Source organism: Pleurodeles waltl, chromosome 1_1 (assembly GCF_031143425.1).
Source record: "Pleurodeles waltl isolate 20211129_DDA chromosome 1_1, aPleWal1.hap1.20221129, whole genome shotgun sequence".
In the NCBI taxonomy this organism is placed as follows: Eukaryota; Metazoa; Chordata; class Amphibia; order Caudata; family Salamandridae; genus Pleurodeles; species Pleurodeles waltl.
The window spans coordinates 217,536,198-217,559,255 of NC_090436.1; the positions used below are offsets into that span (position 1 = coordinate 217,536,198).

At 49.0% G+C, this 23,058-nt stretch overlaps 1 protein-coding gene across 17 annotated transcripts in view; it reads left to right on the plus strand.

Moving 5' to 3' along the window:
* The window catches only part of NIPBL (NIPBL cohesin loading factor), a 1,341,000-nt gene that overhangs the window by 1,314,043 nt on the left and 3,899 nt on the right, over positions 1-23,058 (plus strand). The gene's annotated exons all lie outside the window — the stretch shown is intronic.

Consider the following 23,058-nt stretch of genomic DNA (forward strand, 5'->3'; position numbering starts at 1 on the left):
TTATAACAAGCTATCAACAAATATAACTGTTTCTCCAGGCTATGTTCTCTCCATCAAATTAGCTTAGGTTACCTTCAAATAAAGGTTGTTGTGCATTGAGAGTAGAAAAATAAGCTTAGATAGGCATGGGGTCTTCACTGATATAGATGAACAACTTTTCATAGGTGCAATTTCCAGTAAGCTTTACAAGAGATTGGTGCACTGTAGGAAGCTGGCTCTGTATATACTATATCAAAATGATAGTGTGCACAGAGTCTTGACATAGGAAATAATAGATAATACTAATGCTCTATTTGTGGTAGTGTGGTCCAGCAGTTAGGCTTATCAGAGGGTAGGGTTAAACATTTGTTGTACACACACAAGCAATAGAAGGAACACTCACTCAGTGACTGAACTCCAGACCAATAGGTTTTCATATAGAAAAATATATTTTGTTAATTTATGTTCGATGGCATCTGTCGCTGTAGATACGCATGTTCTGCAATAGCTCGCCATCTGGTGTTGGGCCGGAGTGTTACAAGTTGTTTTTCTTCGAAGAAGTCTTTCGAGTCACAGGACCGAGTGACTCCTCCTTTTGTCTCCAACCACAAGATTGTTTGCAGGTAGGTACATAAAATGAAAGGTACTTTGCATAGGTATACTTTGAACTTTGAATGAAATCAACAATGTATACAGTCTTCTTTAAAATGGCAAAAAGCTATTTAAAAAGTCGACACTACGATTTTCAACAGTTCCTGGGGGAAGAAAAGATTGAACAGTTTTACAGGTAAGTATTCGACTTACAGTTCTTATCTCCGGGTTTTAGGTAGTCCGGTGTTGGGGGTTTGAGTTAACCCCAAATACCCACCACTAGCAACACGGGCTGGTCGGGTGCAGAGGTCAAAGAGGAACCAAATTAACATTGGCTCCTATGGAGACAGGGGGTACTCTGAATCTGGTCAGCCAGCAGGTAAGTACCCGCGACTCATAGGGCAGACCAGGGGGGTTTAGAAGAGCACTGGAGGGGCCACAAGTAGGCACCAAACACACCCTCAGCGGCAAAGGGGTGGCTGGGTGCGAAAGGCCGTCTGGTTTCCAATGCAGGCTACGGGGGGGGACCCCAGGGGTCACTTAGCGGCTGCAGGCGAGGTCTTTGGGGGGGGTCAGACAGGGCAGGGGAGTGCTCACCACTGGGCAGGGGGCCGCCTACTTGATCGATGCTGCACCAGGTGTCAGGTTCTCCAAGGCCTGGGGGCTGTGGGTGCAGTGTGTCCTTGAGGCGTCTGATATCTTCGTCCAGAGCTCGCGGTCAGGGGGGTCCTCTGAATTCTCTCTGCAGGCTTCGTCGTGAGGGCTTGGAGGGGTCAACCCAGGGTGGGCTCTTGTTCCCAATCGTCTGGGGATCCTTTCTTGCTGGGTCGACAACCTGGACATGGGTCGTGGGCATCTGGTGCACAGGGATCAGGACTCACGCATCCGGATTGAGGTGGGAGTCCTTGGTTGAGAGTTTCTTTGGGACAGATCCGCTGTCCTCTGGAGTTCTTGGTTCTTTTGGGTGCAGGGCAGTCCTCCAGAGTTGGCAGAGGTCGCTGGGCCTGCTGGATGTGTCGTTCTTTCTGCAGGTTCTTTGAAGCAGTAGACCGGCAGGTAGGGTTGGGAGCCAAAGCAGTTGTTGTCTTCCTTCTCTGCTGGGGTTTCAGCTTAGCAGTCCTCCTTTGTATGTCGCCAGGAATCTTGTGAGCTGCATTCAGGAAGGCCCTTAAATCCTAGATTTAGGGGCATGTTAGGGTCAGGGGGCAGTAGCCAATGGCTACTGTCCCTGAGGGTAGCTACACCCTCTTTGTGCCCACTACCTTAGGGGAGGGGGTCACAGTCCTATCCCTATTGGTCCCGGTCCTCCAAACCAAGATGGAGGATTCTGTTTTCCCTAATTTTCTGCACAGGAAAAAAACTCACTAGCTCAGTAGCCTCTGAGTCGACAACATCCCCTGAGCTCATACTACAGAGTATGAAGCAATGGCTCCATGCCAAGCAGTCACAACTGCATATTCAGCCACAAACAGGGTGAGTGCTGGTCAAAGCTGTTGTTGCTACTCCTACAAAGCGACAACCTTCTTTTGAAGATGGTTTGGAAACACCTATGCTTCCAGTCAAACAAAAGAGAAGAGAGAAAGACTTGGCTGAGATCCACCAACCTCTACCTACATCTCCACCACCAAATACTCCTACGCCTCCACCATCTCAAGGTTTCCCCCCCCCCCCCCAACTAGACATCTCCCCCAGGGCTAACCTCAGTCATTTCATGACACGGGGATAACAATGTGCCTCTACACTCAGAGACAGACCCTTGGTCTTAACACCAAGAAAGAGGTCCATCCAGCTGAACCATTCCCACTGGACGATACAACTTATTTTCAAAGAATTTATTAGGAGGACAGCCACATATCATCAGGTGCCTATTCACAAAGACCCATTAAAATGATATTCAGTTTTTTAAAACACTTACCACTTCGCATTAGTCCAGTCAATTTCTGCCCATAATTAAAACTATGTTGAGGCATGCAGACGATATTTTCAACACCCTGCTAGAGCACGCATCGTCACTCTGCGGGTAGAGAAAAAAATATAAGATCTCCCCCTATGACCCAGTTGGGGATTAAACGTCACATACCTCCTGACTCCATAGTAGTATCTAATGCCAGGGAAAGAGTTAATTCACAAGCTGCTCCTGATGCACTGCCTCGTGATAAGGAGAGTAAGCTCATTGAGGCTTCTGGCAAGCATGTTGCTGCTCAGGCAGCCAATCACTGGCGTATTGCCAATACTCAAGGTCTACTTGCCAGATACATTTGTGCCCACTGGGACGAAATGGAGGAACTTCTCCAGTACTTCCCAGCGAAGCATAGGAAAAGAGGTCAGGAAACTTTGACTGAGGGTCAATCAATATCCAGCAATTCCATCTGCTGTGCTTTAGACTCAGCTGACACAGCGTAATAAATACCAGTGTCCTTTTACGTCAACATGCATGGCTGGGCATTTCAGGTTTTAAGCAGGAGGTACATTTGGCAATCTTTAATGTACCTATTGATAAAGAACACCTTTTCAGCCCACAAGTAGATCAGGCATTAGAGAAAATTAAGAAGGACAACAAAGTGTCAAAATCCATGGGGGCACTCCAACTCCCTGCCTCCTGCGGTACTTTTTGCAGGCCTCCGATTAAAACGACCTCCAAGCCTTCCACATCTAAAACCTCACTATCATACAGTAAAGGTCAACCCCACACATCCTTCCAAAGAGGATTTTACAAAGGCTATTTGGGAAATAACTACAGAGGTAGGGGACAACACCCTCCCCTCGAACATCTTCCACTGCCACCAAGCAGTTACTCACTCCACCTCTCCTCTGATTACCAAACACCTGTAGGACGACGCTTTCAATTTCTTTTTTCAAAATTGGCAAAAAATCACAATAGATCAATGGGTGTTGGAAATTATCAAACATGGGTATTGTCTGGAGCTCAAGTACCCACCTCCAAACATTCTTCCTTGCGCTCACAAACGTTTACAGGATCATTTTTGCTCTACTCAGACAGGAAGTACAGGCATTACAGGCGGAAGGAGCAATAAAACCAGTTCCTCTATATCATCAGAGAATAGGGGTATATTCACTATATTGCTCCTAAGGATGGCTCCTTAAGACCTATGCTAGATCTCAGGCCTCTAATTATTACATCATATCAGAACACTTGCACATGGTCATAGTTCAAGATGTGATCCCATTATTTCAACAGGGTGACTTTTTATCAGCACTAGATTTAAAGGACACCTACTTTCACATTTCCATACACCCGGCACATTGAAAGTATCTCAGATTTGTGGTAGGACAACACTTCCAATTCAAAGTGCTCCCTGTCAGTCAAAATCTCTAAGGCTGTTTAGAAAATACCTTGCAGTTGTAGCAGCTGACTTAAACAGGCAGAAAATTCATGTATACCTAGACGTCTGGCTTATCAAAACCAACAATCTCCAACAAGGTTTGCACCATACTCAAACAACAGTAAACCAAATTCATCAAATAGGCTTCACCATCAATGTTCAAAAGTCAACTCTAAATCCACTTCAGATTCAGTCCTATCTAAGGGTCATTCTCAATACACAGTATGGAATTACCTACCAAAATGCGACAAGTGTACAAAATTTTCAAGCACAGATTTCTCACTTGCGTCCCAATCACCCAGTCACAGTAAGCTCAATTATGAAACTCTTTGGAATTATGGCTTCTTGCATTCTAACCGTACCATATTCCCGTCTTCACATGCGCCCATTGCAAGAATGTCCATCACACCAACTCTCAGGCACAGGGTCGCTTAGAGGATCTAGTGTTGGTAAACAGCTGCACCTTTCGCTCTCTGCAGTGGTGAAAAAAGGCCAACCTTTAAATGGGGCGGCCATTCCTGGACCCTGTTCCCCAGATCATTCTGACAAAGGGTGCTTCTCAAGGGAGGGGTGCTGTAGGGAGCTGGGTTCTGGTTGCAGTACACCCACCTTTTGCGTTATAGATTCAACTTTGACTGAAGTACACTGGGTTCTTGCTAACAAGGTACCCAGTGCCAGTGTCCCTTCCCTAAAACAAGACACCCGGTCACTTGATTCCCAAGTGACGAGGCCTTTCAGACCCCTGTAAGTCCCTAGTAAATGTACCCCTGGCACCTAGGACATAGATACTAAAGAGGTCCCCTCAGAGCTGTAACACAACTTGTGGCACTCTTAGGGACCCAGCACCAACCTTATGCAGACTGCTATTGCAGGCTGCATCACAAGGTGCTCCCAAAACTGAAAACAAATAAATGGCACACAGCATGTGTGCAGTGTCCCCTAACACTGAATGCAATATATGTAAGTCACCCCCCTTGCAGGCCTTCCAGCCCTAAGTCGGGGTGCATTATATTACTTCCTACACAATGTACTAACCCCTTTCTGAAATCCAGTCTGCCATTTAACAAGGATCTGATGGTCATGAATCCACGAGTGCAACCTCACCAAGACCTGTTTGCAAAAAGCCTTTTGGCTGATGTCAGTTAAGCATATTGGTCTATAATTCTCTGGAGAGTCTCTGTCCCGCTTTGTAGGAAGTTGGCTCGGTATATACTATCTCAAAGTGAGAGAGTGTGTGCACAGAGTCCAAGGGTTCCCCATAGAGGTTAGATAGTGGCAAAAGTAGATAATACTAATGTTCTATTTTGTGGTAGTGTGGTCGAACAGTAGGCTTATCAGAGGGTAGTATTAAGCATTTGTTGTACACACACAGGCAATAAATGAGGAACATACACTCAAAGACTTAACTCCAGGCCAATAGTTTTTATATAGACAACTATCTTTTCTTAATTTATTCTAGAACCCCAAGATTCAAGATTTGAAGTAAATACATAAAATGCAATGTACTCCACACAGGTAAGTAAGGAACTTTGAATTAGAGCAGTAATATACACAGTATAGGTAAAAATGGCAATAAGCTATTTTAAACGTGGACACAGTGCAGAAATCAACAGTTCCTGGGGAAGGTAAGTACTGGTTAGTTTCCCAGGTAAGTAAAGCACCTACAAGTTCAGTTTCCTGGGCATAGGCAGCCCACCGTTGGGGGGTTCAAGGCAACCCCAAAGTCACCACACCAGCAACACGGGGCCGGTCAGGTGCAGAGGTCAAAGGAGGGCCCAAAACACATAGGCGCCTATGGAGAACAGGGGTGCTCCGGTTCCAGTCTGCCAACAGGTAAGTACCTGCGTCTTCGGAGGGCAGTCCAGGGGGGGTTTGTAGAGCACTGAGGGGGACCGAAGTAGGCACACAAAACCCACCCTCAGTGGCACAGGGGTGGCCGGGTGCAGTGTGCTTAGCAGACGTCGGGTTTTCGATAGAAATCCATGGAGGCACCCGGGGGTCACTCTAGCGGTGCAGGCAGGGCACAGGGTGACTTCTCGGGCCAGCCACCGACTGGGCTAAGCAGAGGGTCGCCTGATGGTCACTCCTGCACTGGAGTTCGGTTCCTTTTGATCCTGGGGGCTGCGGGTGCAGTGTTTGGTCCAGGCATCTGGTTCTTTGTTCCAGGCAGTCGCAGTCACTGGGGATCCTCTGGATCCTCTCTGCATGCGTTGCTGTGGGGGTGCAGGGGGGTAGTCTCAGGTTACTCACGAGGTCACAGTCGTCTGGGAGTCCTCTCTGCAGTGTTGGTTCTCTAGAACTCGAGCCGGGGCGTCTGGTGCAGTGTGTGAAGTCTCACGCTTCCGCACGAAGAGTGACGTCTTTGAAAGTTGCAAAGTTGTTGCTGTTTTTGAAAAGTGCCGCTGTTCTCAGGAGTTTCTTGGTCCTTCAGGTTCAGGGCAGTTCTCTGAGGCTTCAGAGGTCGCTGGTCCCTGTTGGATGCGTTGCTGTGCAGATTCTTTGAGGCTGGAGATAGGCCAGTTGGGCTCTCCATCGTGTCTGCAGGGCTTTCAGGTCAGCAGTCCTTGTTGTAGGTTGCAGGAATCTGATTTCCAGGGTTCAGGGTCGCCCCTAAATACTAGATTTCGGGGGGTGTTTAGGTCAGGAGGGCAGTAGCCAATGGCCACTGTCCTGGAGGCTGGCTACACCCTCTTTATGCCTCCTCCCTGAGTGGAGGGGGCCACATCCCTAATCTTATTGGGGGAATCCTCCAATCTCAAGATGGAGGATTTCTAAAGGCAGAGGTCACCTCAGCTCAGGGCACCTTAGGGGCAGTCCTGACTGGTGGGTGACTCCTCCTTGTTTTTCTCATTATCTCCTCCAGCCTTGCCGCCAAAAGTTTGGGCACTGGCCTGAGGGGCGGGCATCTCCACTAGCTGGGATGCCCTGGGGTGCTGTAACAAAAGGCATGAGCCTTTGAGGCTCACCACCAGGTGTTACAGTTCCTGCAGGGGGAGGTGAGAAGCACCTCCACCCAGTACAGGCTTTGTTCCTGGCCACAGTGTGACAAAGGCACTCTCCCCATGTGGCCAGAAACTCGTCTGGTTGTGGCAGGCTGGCAGAAACTGGTCAGCCTAACACTAGGAGTCGGACTGGTTTTCAGGGGCCCTCTCTAAGATGCCCTCTGTGTGCATTTTACAATAAATCCCAAAATGGCATCAGTGTGGATTTATTGTGCTGAGAAGTTTGATACCAAACTTCCCAGATTTCAGTGTAGCCATTATGGAACTGTGGAGTTTGTGTTTGACAAACTCCCAGACCATATACTCTTTATGGCTATCCTGCACTTACAATGTCTAAGATTTTGCTTAGACACTCTAGGTGCATAGTGCTGATGCACGTATGCCCTCACCTGTGGTATAGTGCACCCTGCCTTAGGGCTGTAAGGCCTGCTAGAGGGGTGACTTACCTATGCCACAGGCAGTGTGCGGTGGTCATGGCACTCTGAGGGGAGTGCCATGTCGACTTTGTCACATCTGGAGGGGACCTCGTCGGCTGGAGCTGAAGCCGCCGTCACGGAACTCGAAGGCCTTTCGACCGAACCCCTTGGGCTTGAAGGCATCGTATTGGAGTTGGCCTGCCCAAAAATGAGGCGCATGGCCTACTGTACAGGTCAGGTCCAGTCTCCTGACGTAGGTGTTACAGCCAGGGGCTTCCAAATCTGAGCCCTTTTTGCCATTAAATGAAGCCCTCACCGATGTCCTTTTGGTACTTGGTCCAAACCCAACACAGAGGCTCCTGTGAACAGGACTGTCACACGCCGCTATCGGCCCGCACCGAATGACCCTAAATTCCTGTCCCAACACCCTACGCCTGAGAGTCTTGTAATCCAGGCTTCCTCTTCCTCAGGCGCATTGCCTTCCTCACCCCTGGATAGGGAATCAAAGAGGCTGGAACAATTTGGGAAGAAGATGTTTTCTTCCTCCAGTCTTGCGCTGCGGTCTGTGAACAGCGAATGCCTTTTTTTAGGGCAGCTATACCCACGCTCTGTGGGATACGGTTGCGCAAGTCCTGCTGATACCGGAGGAGGCTATCCTCTCCCAAGCTGTCAACGATGGGAGAGATGCGGCGAAGTTCATGATCCGATGTGGGCTGGACACGGCTGACTTTCTAGGTAAATCAGTTGCTACGACGGTGGCCTTGAGACTCCACACCTGGTTGCGTACTTCCGGTTATCCAGGGGATGTCCAGCAGTCTCTTATGGACATGCCCTTTGATGCCTCCCGTCTCTTTGGAGACAAGGCGGACTCGGCCTTGGAAAGATTCAAGGGCTTGTAGGCTACAGCTCTGTCCCTTGACCTTTTTGCTGCCCGTCACACACAACAGTCTGCCTTTCGCCCCTTTCGTGGCCACGCAAGGGGCTCCCTGTTGTGTCCCCAATCCAGCCACTGTGCCACCCATGCTATTTAACCGCTGCTTGGTTGGGAATGCGAATCCCATGTGGGCGGGTGACAGGGAACCAGAGGTCTGCCCAGTCCACCCCTGCCCCCACTGCAGCCTCCAAACCCTCCTACTCTGTCCCCTCACTCCTATCCAGTTGGTGGCAGGATTCTCCATCACCTGCCCCACTGGGAATCCATCACTACGGACAGGTGGGTTTTGCAGATAGGTCGAAAGGGCTATTCCCTCCCCTTTGAATCTCCAGCCATGCCTCCAATCAGCCAACTTCCGGATGATCATTTGGCACGTCTCTGCCAGGAAGTTGCGGCTCTCTTGGCCAAGGGAGCCATAGAGAAGGTCCCTGTGCTAGAAGTAGGTTGTGGTTGTTATTCCCGCTACTTTTTGGTGCCGAAAAAGGACAAGGGCTTACGTCCTATCCTAGACCTTCGGGACCTCAGCTACTTCCTCAAGAAGGAGAAATTTAAAATGCTCACCCTGGCTCGGGTTCTGTCTGCCTTAGACTGGATGGTAGCACTGGCTTATTTCCACATCCAGTTTACTGTTCTCCCCTTCAGCCTTACCAGCACCCCCTCAGGTGGTCACTAAAGTGATGGCAGTGGTTACAGCTCATCTGCGCAGGTTAGGGGTCTCAGTCTTCCCCTACATCGACGACTGGCTGTTTTGAAGGCGGACGCACCCCAGAAAATCTTCTTCCACCTTCAGACTACGGCGAGCCTCCTGCACATGCTGGGGTTCACTATCAATGTGCCGAAGTCGCACCTGACTCTCCCTTTCATCGAAGCTGTTCTGGACACAGTGCAGTTTCAGGCGTATCCTCCTGAAAAACGATTCCAGGCTATGATTCCGATCTTTCAGCCTCTATCTTGGGTTTCTGTGAGACTGACTCTGAGGCTACTGGGCCTCCTTCATCCTGCTAGTGGCACATGTCAGATGGCATTTGCGGGCACTGCAGTGGGACTTGAAGTTCCAGTGGGCGCAGTATCAGGGGAATCTCTCTGACATGGTCCAGATCTCAGAGGGGACTGCGAAAAACCTCCAGTGGTGGTTTTCAAATCTGCATTGAGTCCACAGCAGATCCCTCTCCCTTCCTCAGCCAGATCTATCCAGAGTGACAGATGCATCGCTTCTAGGTTGGGGCGGCCACATGGGAGAGGTGGAGATCAGAGGCCTCTGGTCTCCGGCGGAGTCTGGGCTCCATATCAATCTTCTGGAGCTCCGGGCGATCAAGCTTCCATTGAAAGCATTTCTTCCCTCTCTAAAGGAAAAATAGTGCAAGTGATCACGGGCAATACTACTTCTATGTGGTACTGCAATAAACAGGGCGGAGTAGAGTCCTGGACCCTTTGTCAGGAGGCACTACGTCTCTGGAAGTCTGCAATGTCATTTTGGCAGCCAGGTGTCCCTCCACCAAAACTGTTATACGCCTGTTGTTGGAATAAATTTGTGGCATGGTGTAGGAAAATGCCACTGTTTGCATGGTCACCCCAACTTTTTGCCCAGTGTTCATTCCAGCTGTGATTGGAAGTGTGCTGGGACCCTGGTAACCAGGCCCCAGCACCAGTGTTCTTTCCCTAAAACTGTACCTCTGTTTCCACAATTGACACACCCCTGGCACACAGTTGAGTCCCTTGTAAAAGGGTATCCCTGGTACCAAGGGCCCTGTGGCCAGGGAAGGTCCCTAAGGGCTGCATCATGTATTATGCCACCCTCAGAACCCCCTCACTCAGTACCTGCACACTGCTTTGCAGCTTCTGTGTGCTAGTGGGGAGAAAAGACAAAGCCAACATGGCCTCCTCAGAGTGCCATGCCCACAAACCTCTGCCTGTGGCATAGGTGAGTCACCCCTCTAGCAGGCCTTACAGTCCTAAGGCATGGTGCACTATACCACATGTGAAGGCATAGCTGCATGAGCACTATGCCCCTACAGTGTCCAAGCCAAATCTTAGACATTGTAAGTGCAGGGGAGCCATACTGTGTATATGGTCTGGGAGTTTGTCATTACGAACTCCACAGCACCATAATGGCTACACTAAATACTGAGAAGTTTGGTATCAAACTTCTCAGCACAAAAAAACCCACACTGATGCCAGTGTAGGATTTACTGAAAAATGCACACAGTGGGCATCATAGAGAAGCCCCCTGTATGTTGGCCCAACTGCAAGGCTGACCGGTCTGTGACAGCCTGCCACTTCCAGATGAGTTTCTGACCACATGGGGTGAGTGCCTTTGTGCACTCTGTGGTCGGAAACAAAGCCTGTCCTGGGTGGAGGTGCTTCACACCTCCCCCTGCTGGAACTGTAACACCTGGCGGTGAGCCTCAAAGGCTCAAGCCTGGTGTTACAGTGCCCCAGGGCCCCAGGGCACTCCAGCTAGTTGAAATGCCAGCCCCCCCGGATGAGCCCCCACTTTTGGCAGCAAGTCCAGAGGGATAATGAGATAAACAAGGAGGAGTCACCCCCTCAGCCAGGACCACCCCAAAGGTGTCCAGAGCTGAAGTGACCCCCCTCCTTGAGAAATCCTCCCTCTTGCTTTGGAGGATTAGGACCAATAGGGATAGGGATGTGGCCCCCCCTCCCCAGAGGGAGTGGGCACAGGATGGTGTAGCCACCCTCCGGGACAGTAGCTATTGGCTACTGCCCTCTGACCTTAACACAGCCCTAAATTTAGTATTTAGGGGCAACCCTGAACCCAGCTCTTCAGATTCCTGACGACCTCAAGAAAGAAGGACTGTTGAGCTGAAAACCTCGCAGAGAACCGGAGGAGACAACAACTGACTCGGCACCAGCCCTACCGGGCCGTCTCCTGCTTCGAAAAGCTATGAGAAAAGAAGCAACTCATTCTACAGGACCAGCGACCCCTGAAAATCCTCCAGGGCACTGCCTGCATCACTGAGGACCAAGAAACTCCAGTGGACAGCGGACCTGTCCCAAAAGAGAACCAAGAAACCATCTTTAAAGGGGACTCTTACCTCACTCCAGAAGCGTGAGTCCAACTACTCTGCACCCGACGCCCCCGGCCCGTGTCCAGAAAAAAACAGCTATCCATAGAGGACCCCCAGGCGACTCAGACATGTCCACCCTGGGCTGCCCTCTCTGCACTCCCACAACAACACCTGCAGAGGGAATCCCGAGGACCCCCCTGACCGCAGCTGCCCAGGACGAAGATATCCAATTCCTGTAAAAGCACTGCACCTGTAGCCCCCAGGCCCGAGAGAAACCGACCACCGGTGCAGCAACGACCAGCAGGCAGCCCTCACCCTTGCCCAGTCGGTGGCTTGCCTGAGAGGCATTCCCCCAAACCCCTCCCTCGTGTGCCCTGCCTGCAGCGCCTAAGTGACCCCTGGGTCCCTACATAGAGTTATTTTGAGAACCGATGCCCGGTTTGCACACTGCACCCGACTGCCCCCGTGCAGCTGAGGGTGTGGTGTTTGTGCCTACTTGGGGTCCCGTCCTGGACTCCTCCAAACTCTCCCCCCCCCCGCCCGGCTCGGCTCTCCAACAACGCGGATACTTACCTGCAAGCAGACTGGAACCGGAGTATCCCCTGTCTCCATAGGGGCCCATGTTATTTTGGCTCTTGTTTGACCTCTGCACCTAACCGTCCCTGTGTTGCTGGTGCTTGGGGTTATCTTGAACTCCCAACGGTGGGCTACCTAAGCCCAGGAGATTGAACCCATAAGTTTGTTACTTACCTCAACAACTGTACTTTACTTAACTCCCCCAGGAACTGTTGAAAATTACAGTGCCCACTTCTAAAACAGCTTTTTGCCATTTTAAAGAAAACTGTGTACATTGTTGATTCCTTTCAACGCTCTAAGTGGTACTGTGTAAAGTACCTTTCATTTAATGTACTTACCTGCCAAATGAATCTTGTGGTTCTAGAAATAAATTAACAAAATAATATTTTTCTATACAAAAACCTATTGGCCTGGAGTTAAGTCATTGTGTGTGTATGTTTTTCACTTATTGCTTGTGTGTGTACAACACATGCTTAACACTACCCTCTGATAAGCCTAACTGCTCGACCACACTACTACAAATAGAGCATTAGTATTATCTAATATTGCCTCTGTCAAGCGTCTTGGGGAACCCCTGGACTCTGCACACTATATCTCATTTTGATATAGTATATACAGAGACAGCTTCCTACACCTGGTGTACCAACAAATGTTGATTCCCCTCTCTCCTCCTCTATCTGAGGTTTTTTTGTTCATTCTTTCTTTGGCCCAGCAGGGTTCTGCTTTGGGCACCCTTAAAGGGTATTTATAGGCAATTTCAACCATTCTTAGGCTACCTGATCAGCCCTCACTCTTTAAATCTCCTATTGTGAATAGATTCCTTAAAGGACTCACCCATTTATTTCCTCCCACTCCATTTATTTTGCCTCAATAAGACCTCAATCTTGTCCTTACTTACTTAATGTGTACTTCCTTTGAGCCAATATACAATTGTCCTTTACGGCTCCTCACTTTCAAGACTGTCTTTCTTGTTGCCATCACTTCTGCTCATAGAGTGAGTTAGCTTCAAGCTTTTTCTTCCAGGCCTCCTTTCTTTTCTGTGCACCCTGACAGTGGTGTTGCGCCCTAAGGCTTCCTTCCTTTCCAAGGTTGTTTCGCCTTTTCACATAGGCCAGTCCATCACCTTGTCTACTTTTTACACACCCCCACATCCTTCTCATGAGGAGGAGGGACTCCACCGTCTGGACCCAAAAAGAGCATTGGCGTTCTATCTAAATCGTACTAAAGATTTCCAGGTGGATGATCAACTCTTTGTCAGGTATGTGGGTGCGAAGAAAGGGAAGGCAGTGCACTAGCGTACCATCTCTCGATGGGTATTTCTTTGCATCAAGATGTGCTAAGCTTTGGCAAGAAGCAACCCCCTGAGGGCTTGCGCGCTCATTCCACCAGAGCAACTGCTGCTTTCACTGCATTAGCACGCGGAGTTCCTGTCCTGGATATCTGCCAGGCAGCTACGTGGGCATCCCTGCGCACGTTTGCTAAACATTACTGCCTGGACAGTTGGGTCCATCGGGACAGCTACTTTGGTCGTTTGGTCCTGCAGGACTTTCTTGTATGATCTTGGTTCGCAGCCCACCTCTGAGGATGGCATTGCTTGGGTATCTATTCTAAGCTAAGGAATCTTCAACTAGAAGTCTCTATCAGATGTACAAGTTACTTACCTTCGGTAACAAAATATATGGTAGAGACATATTCTAGTTGCAGATTCCTTACCGACCCACCCATCCTCCCCGCTTGTGAATTGATTTCTAGGGACAGTGATTCAGTCTGTGTTCTTAGTGGCTCTGCGCTTTGGCGTGGAAAGTCATTAAAAGAAACTGACTTCACTGTGCTGAGGCAGCGTCTATGTACTACTCCTGATGTCATCACCATGACAACGATGCCCACGGAGTCGACCAACGCCACTTACCGACGCGCAAGGGTATTGTTTGAAAAAAAAAATCTCCGGATCCAGTCTGACGTCTGGGGGAATATTCTAAGGTAAGGAATCTGCAACTAGAATATGTCTCTACCAGATATTTTGTTACAGAAGGTAAGTAACTTGAACAATCCCCAGACACTATCACCCCTTTTCCCCCAGGCAGCTGGGTTAGCATATCCCCCATCTGTTCCACCATGGGGATTTGAATGCTTAGAGGGGCGGGTCTAATATAAATGTTTACAATAGCTATATGGTTAATTCCCCTTTGGCTCATGATCTTTAGTTCAACAGATAATATAGTCCTGCTCTTAGAGGGAATTACCTTTACCTTTGGGAATAAGTCCTGCTTTAGCCAAACTGCGAGGCCTCCTGCGGCACGTCCTGACAATGAAGGGAGTGCTAGCTTGTGGAAAGTCAGGTACCCCATTCTATGCACTGCCTGTAGGGCATAGGTTTCCTGCATCAGCATTATGTGGTGCTGATCTATGAAGTTGCACCATTCTGGGTCACTTAACTTTGTTCTTAGACCCACCACGTGTCATGAAAGGAGCTTAATTGGATCACCATCATATATTTCTAGTCCCTCACCCTTGTGTGGATTGGTGCTATATAGCCTCTCTTCCATGACCCGGGATTCATCAGGGTGCTCTTGACAGTTTGGTTCCCCCCTTCCTGTTAACTATAGGTCAAGCAGGTTTAGGATTAACCAGCTTACTACTGCTGGCAAAATAGTTTCCCACCATGGCTAGCTGTTGCACCTCCTGTCAATCAACGTCTGACCTGTCCCCAGTAATCTTCAGGGTAGCGCAGTTAGGGAGTTGAGGAGGAGGGCTTCTATCATTTAACCTGTCTACAGTCTGGAGGTACTTGAGGGATGTTTCTTTTAACCCTTGCCTGTGGCACCATTCGGGGCCTAAATCTTTTCTCAAGAGATAATAGGCTGTCTGCTATCTCTTGATTAGCTCATTTCAGCCCTATGCAATCCTGCCCTGAATCTGTGCCTTTAATCCTCATAGCGTACCTTATGTCCTCTCATCATCGATCTACATTCCCTCATTTTAATAATCTGATCGATTACTTTGAGTGAATCTCGAGATTCTATATTACCCGGAATTAATTTTGGGACGTTCGTCAAGTACAGATTGTTCTGCCTTTCTACTTTAAGCTGAAAGGATCTCCCTGCTGTTTCTAGTTTGTTTCCCAGAGACCCTGCACCTTGTGCTACTTCCTAAAATCAGTTCCTTCTCTCCTGCTAAATTGGGGCACGATAATTTGGCCGTAGCTGATGTTGGGTGCCCCATAGGATGCCATTCCCCGAGCGTACTAATGTTGACTGTGTTTGTGTGCCCCTTTCCACTTTCCATGTTGCCATGTTTGTTAGAAGATTGGGTGGATGGTGCAAATATCTGCACAAAATCTAACAAGGGGGAGATCTTCCTAACTTGTCAATTTGTACCATAGTGCAGTTCTCCGCAGAGTGTCAGTGGAATTTTCTGACCCCACCCGTCCCTGAGGTTTTATTTCAAGTTTTACTCTTTCCCATCCCTTCTGGCTTTACCTGGAACCTTGCGACTTCTAAAAGTTTCAGTGGACTGTGAGGAAAAAAGACCACACTACCAGAGCCTGGGACAGCCCTGGGGGGATTACCTGGTAACTCTGAGGTTATTAATAAAATCAAAAAGGAAACTTTAAACTCTTGTAATGAAACGTTGCAACTCAAGAGGGAAGAGAGGGCCATCAAAAGTAAAAAGCCAAGAGGGGCCCTGTCCTGCCTCTTCCTGGACCTGATAGGCACGGATGGGCCCGCCCTTTGCCCGCGCTGCGGTGGAGAAGCGGAGTTTAGTAGCACTGGATGTCAGGCTCCTTCCGCTTTGACAGCGCCTCCTGGCGTGATGCAATGTGGTTCCTGGAGTCTCCTTCAGGCAAGGGAAGCAATGTCTGGGCGTACCGCGTTGCAGTGGGGAAGCGGCACTTAGCGCGAGATGTCAGGCTCCTCCCCCTTTGCCCTTTGACAGTGCCTCCTGGCGTGATGCAGCGTGGTTCCTGGGGTCCCTTCCAGGCAAGGCCATCAATGTCTGGGCATCCCGTGCCACAGTGGGGAAGCAGTGCTTAGTAGCGAGGGATGTCAGGCACCTCCCTCTTTGACAGCGCCTCCAGGCAAGAGCAGCAATGTCTGGGTATCTGGCTACATGGGCTACACCACACACTTTCACTAAATATTACTGTGTGGATATTTTAGCATGCCAATTAGCCAATGTAGGCAGTGCTACATACTCTGTTCCAGAATACAACACCCACAGGTTAACCACCGCTTTTTGGGAGGCACTGATTTACCGTCTATGCAGAGCATGTGTATCTACAGCCACACATGCCGTCAAACTGAAACTTTTACTTAGCCAGTGAGCATCTGTTCGTGGCATAAAGTGCTGTAGATTCACATGTGCCCACCCGCCTCATCGGATATCTGTGACTGTAGTAGTTCTGTTCTACACATTTATACTCATGGGCATTTCATTTACATTATCTTACACTACACTCCATTCATAATCCACTTTCAGAAAAACAGTCTGAAGGAGTTGATGCGCATTACCATCAAGAGGAGGAGTCACTGTACCTCATGACTTGAAAGACTTTTAGAAGAAAAACAACTTGTAATCTTCCAGACCCAACAGTGGATGGCGGAAGTATGCAGAGTATTTGAATCTACAGCACGACATGCCACAAACAGATGTTTATTGGGTAAGTAACATTTTCCTTTCGGTGCCCTGCCACATCACTAGCCACATCACTAGCCACATCACTAGCCGGTCTGCTTTCTGTGTGCCACCAGACAAGAAAAACTACAGATTATTGTGGGTATATCCTTCTACACATCAGCCTTCACACTGAAGGCAGGGTGTTAAATAGCACTGCTAGGAAGGTATGACTGTTCTCAATTGGAAAAAGTAGAGATGAACTTGTGACCTCTCTAGATATAAGAGCCGTGGCCAATGAGGCTATGCTTATTACACATCTGGTATTACGTTCCTCAGCTGATGTGGCAGACTTAACTGCATAGCATTGCAGTTGTGTCTCCATGCAGTGCTCTTCATGGCAGAGAGTGAAAGGTCTAATCCAGATTCCATTGAAAATGCTTTTATAATTTCTGCATCATAACTTGCACAAAATGACCAAGACCCTACGTGAACCTCTGTAGACACCAAGCTCTTCAATAAATGGGTCATAGACTGAGTCAACTGCACTGCTTCCACCAGAAACAAGACCTCCAAAAATGACAAACGACCCAGCTGGTACACAAACAACCTCAAGGAGTCAAAGCGCCGCTGCAAACAATTTGAGAGAAAATGGAGACTTAACAAAAATGCCATTGCAAGAGCCACCCCCAACCTCTACTACCAGCAACTATGAGATACAAAGAAAAAGGCCCTAACTCTTTGGCTCGAAGCTAGCTCCAACAACGCCAAGAACTCCTCACCATCACCAAAAAGTTCTCCAACACCGCAGCTACAAACAATTGAAAGAGACATCTAGTTGAAGATTACTTAACCTTATAATTTCCACCATGGGTCAGTCTGGATCCTGAGATTTTTCTCTAGCAGTGCCGTTAGGTGGCGTTGATCAGCTCTGTCGTCAACACCAGATATGACGTTGCAGGTCCTAAATAGGTGCCATCCGTGGCTGACATCAGTTCTTTACTTTCCGTGCCAGCCTAGCGCTGATCCAAAGAAGAGCTACCCCTAAGTCTTTTTTTGGACCTTTAGTAGGCATTCCTGGTGCTTCGAGAATGTCTTTGTGTAAGACCAGGTTCAAGCTCTGTGGTTCCTGCCATCAGGTGATGTCCGTAATGAATCCACACCTCGTGTGTTTGTAGCAAGACCACGACCTGACGTTGTGTTCCAAGTGTAGGCAATGAAACCGAAAGCTTTAAAGGAGCGGTGCCTACAGCTCTTTGAAGCCCAGCGGTCGGCTTTGGATCGGTCTCAGTTGAGAGGAAGGTCCTGAAAATGGTTGCAGCGCCCCCCTTCATTGTCGTCCCACTCCAAGTCCTCGGTGTAGGAGGCTGGATCAGTATATGGTGTACACCTCTAGGTGAGGCACCCTGCACTGAGTCCAGGCGATCTTTATTGATAGTGCTAGTGGTTTCAAATAACCAAAGCTCTAATAGGGTAGCCGTGGAAAGCAATTGCAAATACCACAAAAGTCGGTCTGTAATGTTCACACAAGAAAGAACCACACCAGTGTTGGAAAAATATGGTATTATTTATTAAAACAGGCACTAAAATAACTCTGGCATATATCCTCCCCAGAGATATCTACACACAAAAATATACTTAGAAACAGGTAAGCAAAAGCATAAAATAGCATGGACTCCTATAAGGAGGCCCAAACCATCTACTAAAAAAAAAAAGGATGTGAAAGTCCCAACTAACCAAGACTACCACCCAAGGACCTTCAGGACTGGGGAAGCACTAAAACACCAAAGGTAAGTAGTTAGTATTCCCCAGGTGCCTGTGTGCAGAGATGTTACCCCTGGTCAGGTGTCCATAGGATAACATGGGGAAGTTGCTTTGTAGGAGGCTGGCCTGGTGTGCGGTGGACACCCCTATAGTGTTGGCACCTTGTACCAGGTCCATGCATCCCTTATTAGAGAGTGTTAGTGTCTAGGAAGCCAGGGCTCCCTAGTGGGACCTGTAGTGAGCAGCCAAGACGTATCTATGAGGAAAGTAAAGTACAGTAACTTATCACAAATGAAAGGAACCACAGAGTGTTGAAAAAATAAAGGTACTTGTAGGAAGCTGGCTCTTTACATACTGTATCAAAATGAGATATAGTTTGCAGAGAGCCCTGGGGTTCCCCAAAGCTTAACGGAAGCTAAAGTAGATAATACTAATGCTCTCTTTTGTGGTAGTGTGGTCGAGCAGTTAGGCTTATCAGAGGGTAGTGCAAAGCATTTGTTGTACACACACAGGTGATAAAGGAAGCACAAACTCAATGACTAACTCAGGCCAATGGTTTTTATATAGCAAAAATATATTTTGTTACTTTTTCTAGAACCATCAGTTTTCAAAGACAGTTCTTGGTGGGTGGGTTAGCACAGTTTTCAGGCAAGTACAAGACTTACTGTTCCAGTCTCCGAGGGTTAGGATGTCCACAGGTTGTCGTTCAAGTTAGCCCCAAACACCCACCACCTGCAGCACGGGCAGGCTGCGTGCAGAGGTCAAAGTTGAGGTTGATTTAACATGGGCTCCTATGGAGAATGGGGGCACTCGGAATCAGGCCTGCTTATAGGTAAGTACCCACGTCTTTGGAGGGCAGACCTGGGGGGTTTAGAGGAGAACATGGGGGTTGTTTCTGGGAAGCCAAAGCCTGGACAAGGTGGGTGGCTGCCAGCTGGATGCTGCTGCACCGAAGGTCCGATTCGCCGAGGCCAGGGGGCTGCAGATGCAGGGGTACTTTTGGTATCCAGAATCTTCATCCAGTTCTGTCATGGTCAGGGAGGTCGTCTAGATTCAGGCTGCAGACGTCGTCGTGTTGGGACTGGAGGGCTCAACCCAGCATAGGTGCTTGTTTAGAATTGCTTGGGGACCATCTCTAGTCGGTTGGGCAACCTGGACACGGGTCGTGGGTGTTGAGTGCAGAGTGGGCAGGACTTGCAGACCCAGGGCGGTTATGGAGTCCTTTGTTAGTTTCTTTTTGGACAGGGCCACTGTCCGCAGGAGTTTGTGGTCCTCTGGGGTGCAGGCAGTCCCCTTGAGGATTTTAAGAGGTTGCTGGTCCTGCAGGAAGTGTTGCCTTCTGGTTACAGGGCTTCCGAAGCTGGTGACAGGCCTGAAGGGCTGGTGCCAAGTCCATTGGTGTCTTCAGGCTTCTCTGCTGGGCGTCAACTTAGCAGGCTTTTTTTCTTGCTTCTTCTTGAGGTCTCCAGGAATCTGACGAGCTAGGTTCAGAGGAGCCCTTAAATCCTGGATTTAGAGGCATTATAGGGGTCAGAGGGCAGTAGTCAATGGCTTCTGTCCCCGAGGGTGACCACACCCTTCCAGTGTCCACTCCCTTTGGGGAGGGGGACACAGACCTAACCCTATTGGTCCCTGTCCTCCATACCAAGACGGAGGATTTTGCAAGGAGGGGTGTCACCTCTGCTGTGGACACCTTAGGCATGGTCCCAGCTGAGGGGGGGGGGGGTGTCACTCCACCTTGTTTTTCCTAATTGTCCTACCAGACTTTCCGCCAAAAGTGGGGCTATGTCTGGTGGGGGGGCTTCTCTACTAGCTGGAGTGCCCTGGGGCACTGTACAACAAGTTTTTGAGGCTCACTGCCAGATGTTAGTTCCTGCAGGGGGAGGTGTGAAGCACCTCCATGCAGTGCAGGCTTTGTTTCTGGCCACAGAGATCCCAACGGCTCTCACCCCATGGGGTCAGAAACTCGTCTGGAAGTGGCAGGTTGCCACAGACTGGTCAGTCCTGCACTAGAGGTTTGGCCAAAGTACAGGGAGCATCTCTAAGATGCCCTCTGGGTGCATTTTTCAATGAATCAAACACTGGCATCACTGGGAGGGTTTGATACCAAACCTCCAGACTTCAATGAAGCCATTGTGGAGCTTTGGAGTTTGTAATGATAAACTCCCAGTCCACACACTCTGTATGGCCACACTGCACTTAGTGTCTAAGAATGGACACTGTAGGGGCATATTTCTTAAGCAGCTATGTCCTCACCCGTGGTATAGTGCACCCTGCCTTAGGGCTGTATGATCTGCTAAAGGGATGAGTTACCTATACCACAGGCAGTGGTTTGTAGGCATGGTAACCTGAGAGGGGTGCCATGTTGACTGTCTTGTTCTCCCCATTATCACACACAAGCTGCAAAGGCAGTGTGCATGTGCTTGGTGAGGGATCCCCCAGGGTGGCATAATACATGATACAGCCCTTGGGAACCTTCCCTCGCCACAGGGCCCTTGGTACCATGAGTACCTTTTACAAGAGACTTAGCTGTGTGTCAGGGGTGTGCCAATTGTGGGAACAATGGTACAGGTTTGGGAAAGAACACTGGTGCTGGGGCTTGGTTAGCAGGATCCCAGCACACTGTCAAGTCAGCATCAATATCAGGCAGAAGGTGGTGGGGGGCAGGGAGTTTAACCATGCCAAAAGGGGCACTTTCCTACAAGAGGGGTCTGCTGTTGACCCAATCCTGATTCGAAAGCCTCTGCTGTAGATCTTTTGCTGTCCCCTCGGAGATCTGGACCATGTCAGAGAGATTCCTCTAATGCTGCGCATTCTGGAACTTCAAATCCCACTGCAAAGCATGCCTATGCCGTCTTGCATGTGTTACTAGCAGGATGCATGAGGCCTAGCAGCCTCAGTCATTCCCATTGAAACCCACGATAGAGGCTGAAACATCGGAATCATAGCCTGAATATCCTGAACTCGCTTTTCAGGAGTATAAGCCTGAAACTGCACTGTGTCCAGAATAGCTCCGATAAAAGGGAGCTTCTAGAAGGGAGTCAGGCATGACTTTGGCATATTTTTAGTGACCCCCAGGGTGTGCAGAAGGTTTGTCATAGTCTGAAGGTGGGAGATTACTTTCTGGGACGTGTCCGCCTTCATCAGCCAGTCGTCGAGGTAGGGGAAGACAGAAACCCCTAACCTGCGCTGCGCAGATGAGCTGCAACCACCACTTTCATGAAAACTTGAGGGGCACTGGTAAGGCCAAAGGGAAGCACAGTAATTTGAAAGTGCTTGTAACCTATCACAAATCGCAGGCAAGACGGGAATGTGGTCATAAAGCGTCCTGCAAGTCTAAGGCTACCATCCAGTCTCCTGGGTCCAAGGCAGACAGGACCTGAGCTAGAGTGAGCATTTTGAACTACTTCTTGTGGAAGAGATTGAGGGCCCGAAGGTCTACGATAGGACATAAGCCCTTGTTTTTTTTTTGGGCACCAGAAAGTAGTGGGAATGTCAACCACAACCTACTTCTGGCACAGGGACCCTCTCTATAGTTCCCTTGGCCAAGAAAGCCACGACTTCCTTGCAGTGCCAGATTATCCTCCTGTAAGTGGCTGGAGGCATGGCAGGAGAGGCAGTCTCTAAAGGGAGGGAGTAGCCCCTTTGGACGATCTGCAGAACCCACCTGTCCATTGTGATGGATTCCTAGTGGGGCAGGTGATGCCGAATCCTGCCATCAACTGGTCTGAGATCGGGGTGTAGGAAGTTTGCCTGGTGTGTGGTAAGCCACAATGGTGTTAACACCTTAAACCCGGTCCAGGCATCCCCTATTAGTGAGGTGTAGGCAGTGTCTAGGAAGCCAGTGCTTTCTAGGGGTAGCTGTGGATGAGCAGCCAAGACTTAAGTAGGAATCATGCAAAGCTTATACAGTACCACTGTAGTCACACAGCACTTACACACATGAACGAATCACAGTGTTAAACAAATAAAGGTACTTTATTATAGTAGAACAAATACTAAAATACTGTATAGGCAATACTCCACTATCAGGTGAGTAAACACATTATTATATACACATTAAAGGTCAGCAGTTGGGATACAAAAAGCAATAGAAAACAGTGAAATAACAGAAATTAATGCAGAGCCTAGGGGAAAACCAAACCATATTCTTAGTAATAGGAGTGTGAAAGCCCGTCCCCCACCCAAGGAAGTGGAATCTATAGAAGGGAACTAAGAACCCCAAAAGGTAAGCACCATACTGCCCCCCCAGTGACCGGGGAGAAGAGGTAAGTACCTGTTTTTTTTCTCCAAATCCACAGGTAAACTTTGTAAAAACTGTGCAAGACTGGAAGAAACCAAAGGTGTATCCTGACAGAAGAGGACCTTTAAAAGAAGGGGACCAAGTCCAGCTTGAGATGGAGTGTCTGATTGGGGCAGGAGCCACTACCCACCCTTCTGGAGATGCAGGACCAGGTCGACGTTGAAGACAGAGTTAGTTGTGCAGCACTGGAGCAGGAGAAGAGTCCCAGAAATGATGCAGGCGATGTCCCACAATGGACGAAGAGTTGCAGTCAGAAAGTGGTGTTGGAAAACCACAAACAAGCCTTGGCAAAGGCAAAAGTCACAGATGAAGAGTTGCAGAGCTACTGAGGACCAGCAAGGTCCAGGGGGACTCAACCCAAGGAGAGGAGTCCCAGGTGACCTTCAGCAGTCAGAAGATGAGGAATGCGCCTTCACAGGCAGAGGGCATAGGAGTGACCATGAGGCCCACACAGCACACCTGGAAAGGAGTCCTACGTTGCTGGAGCAGCAGGCAGGAGATTGCTT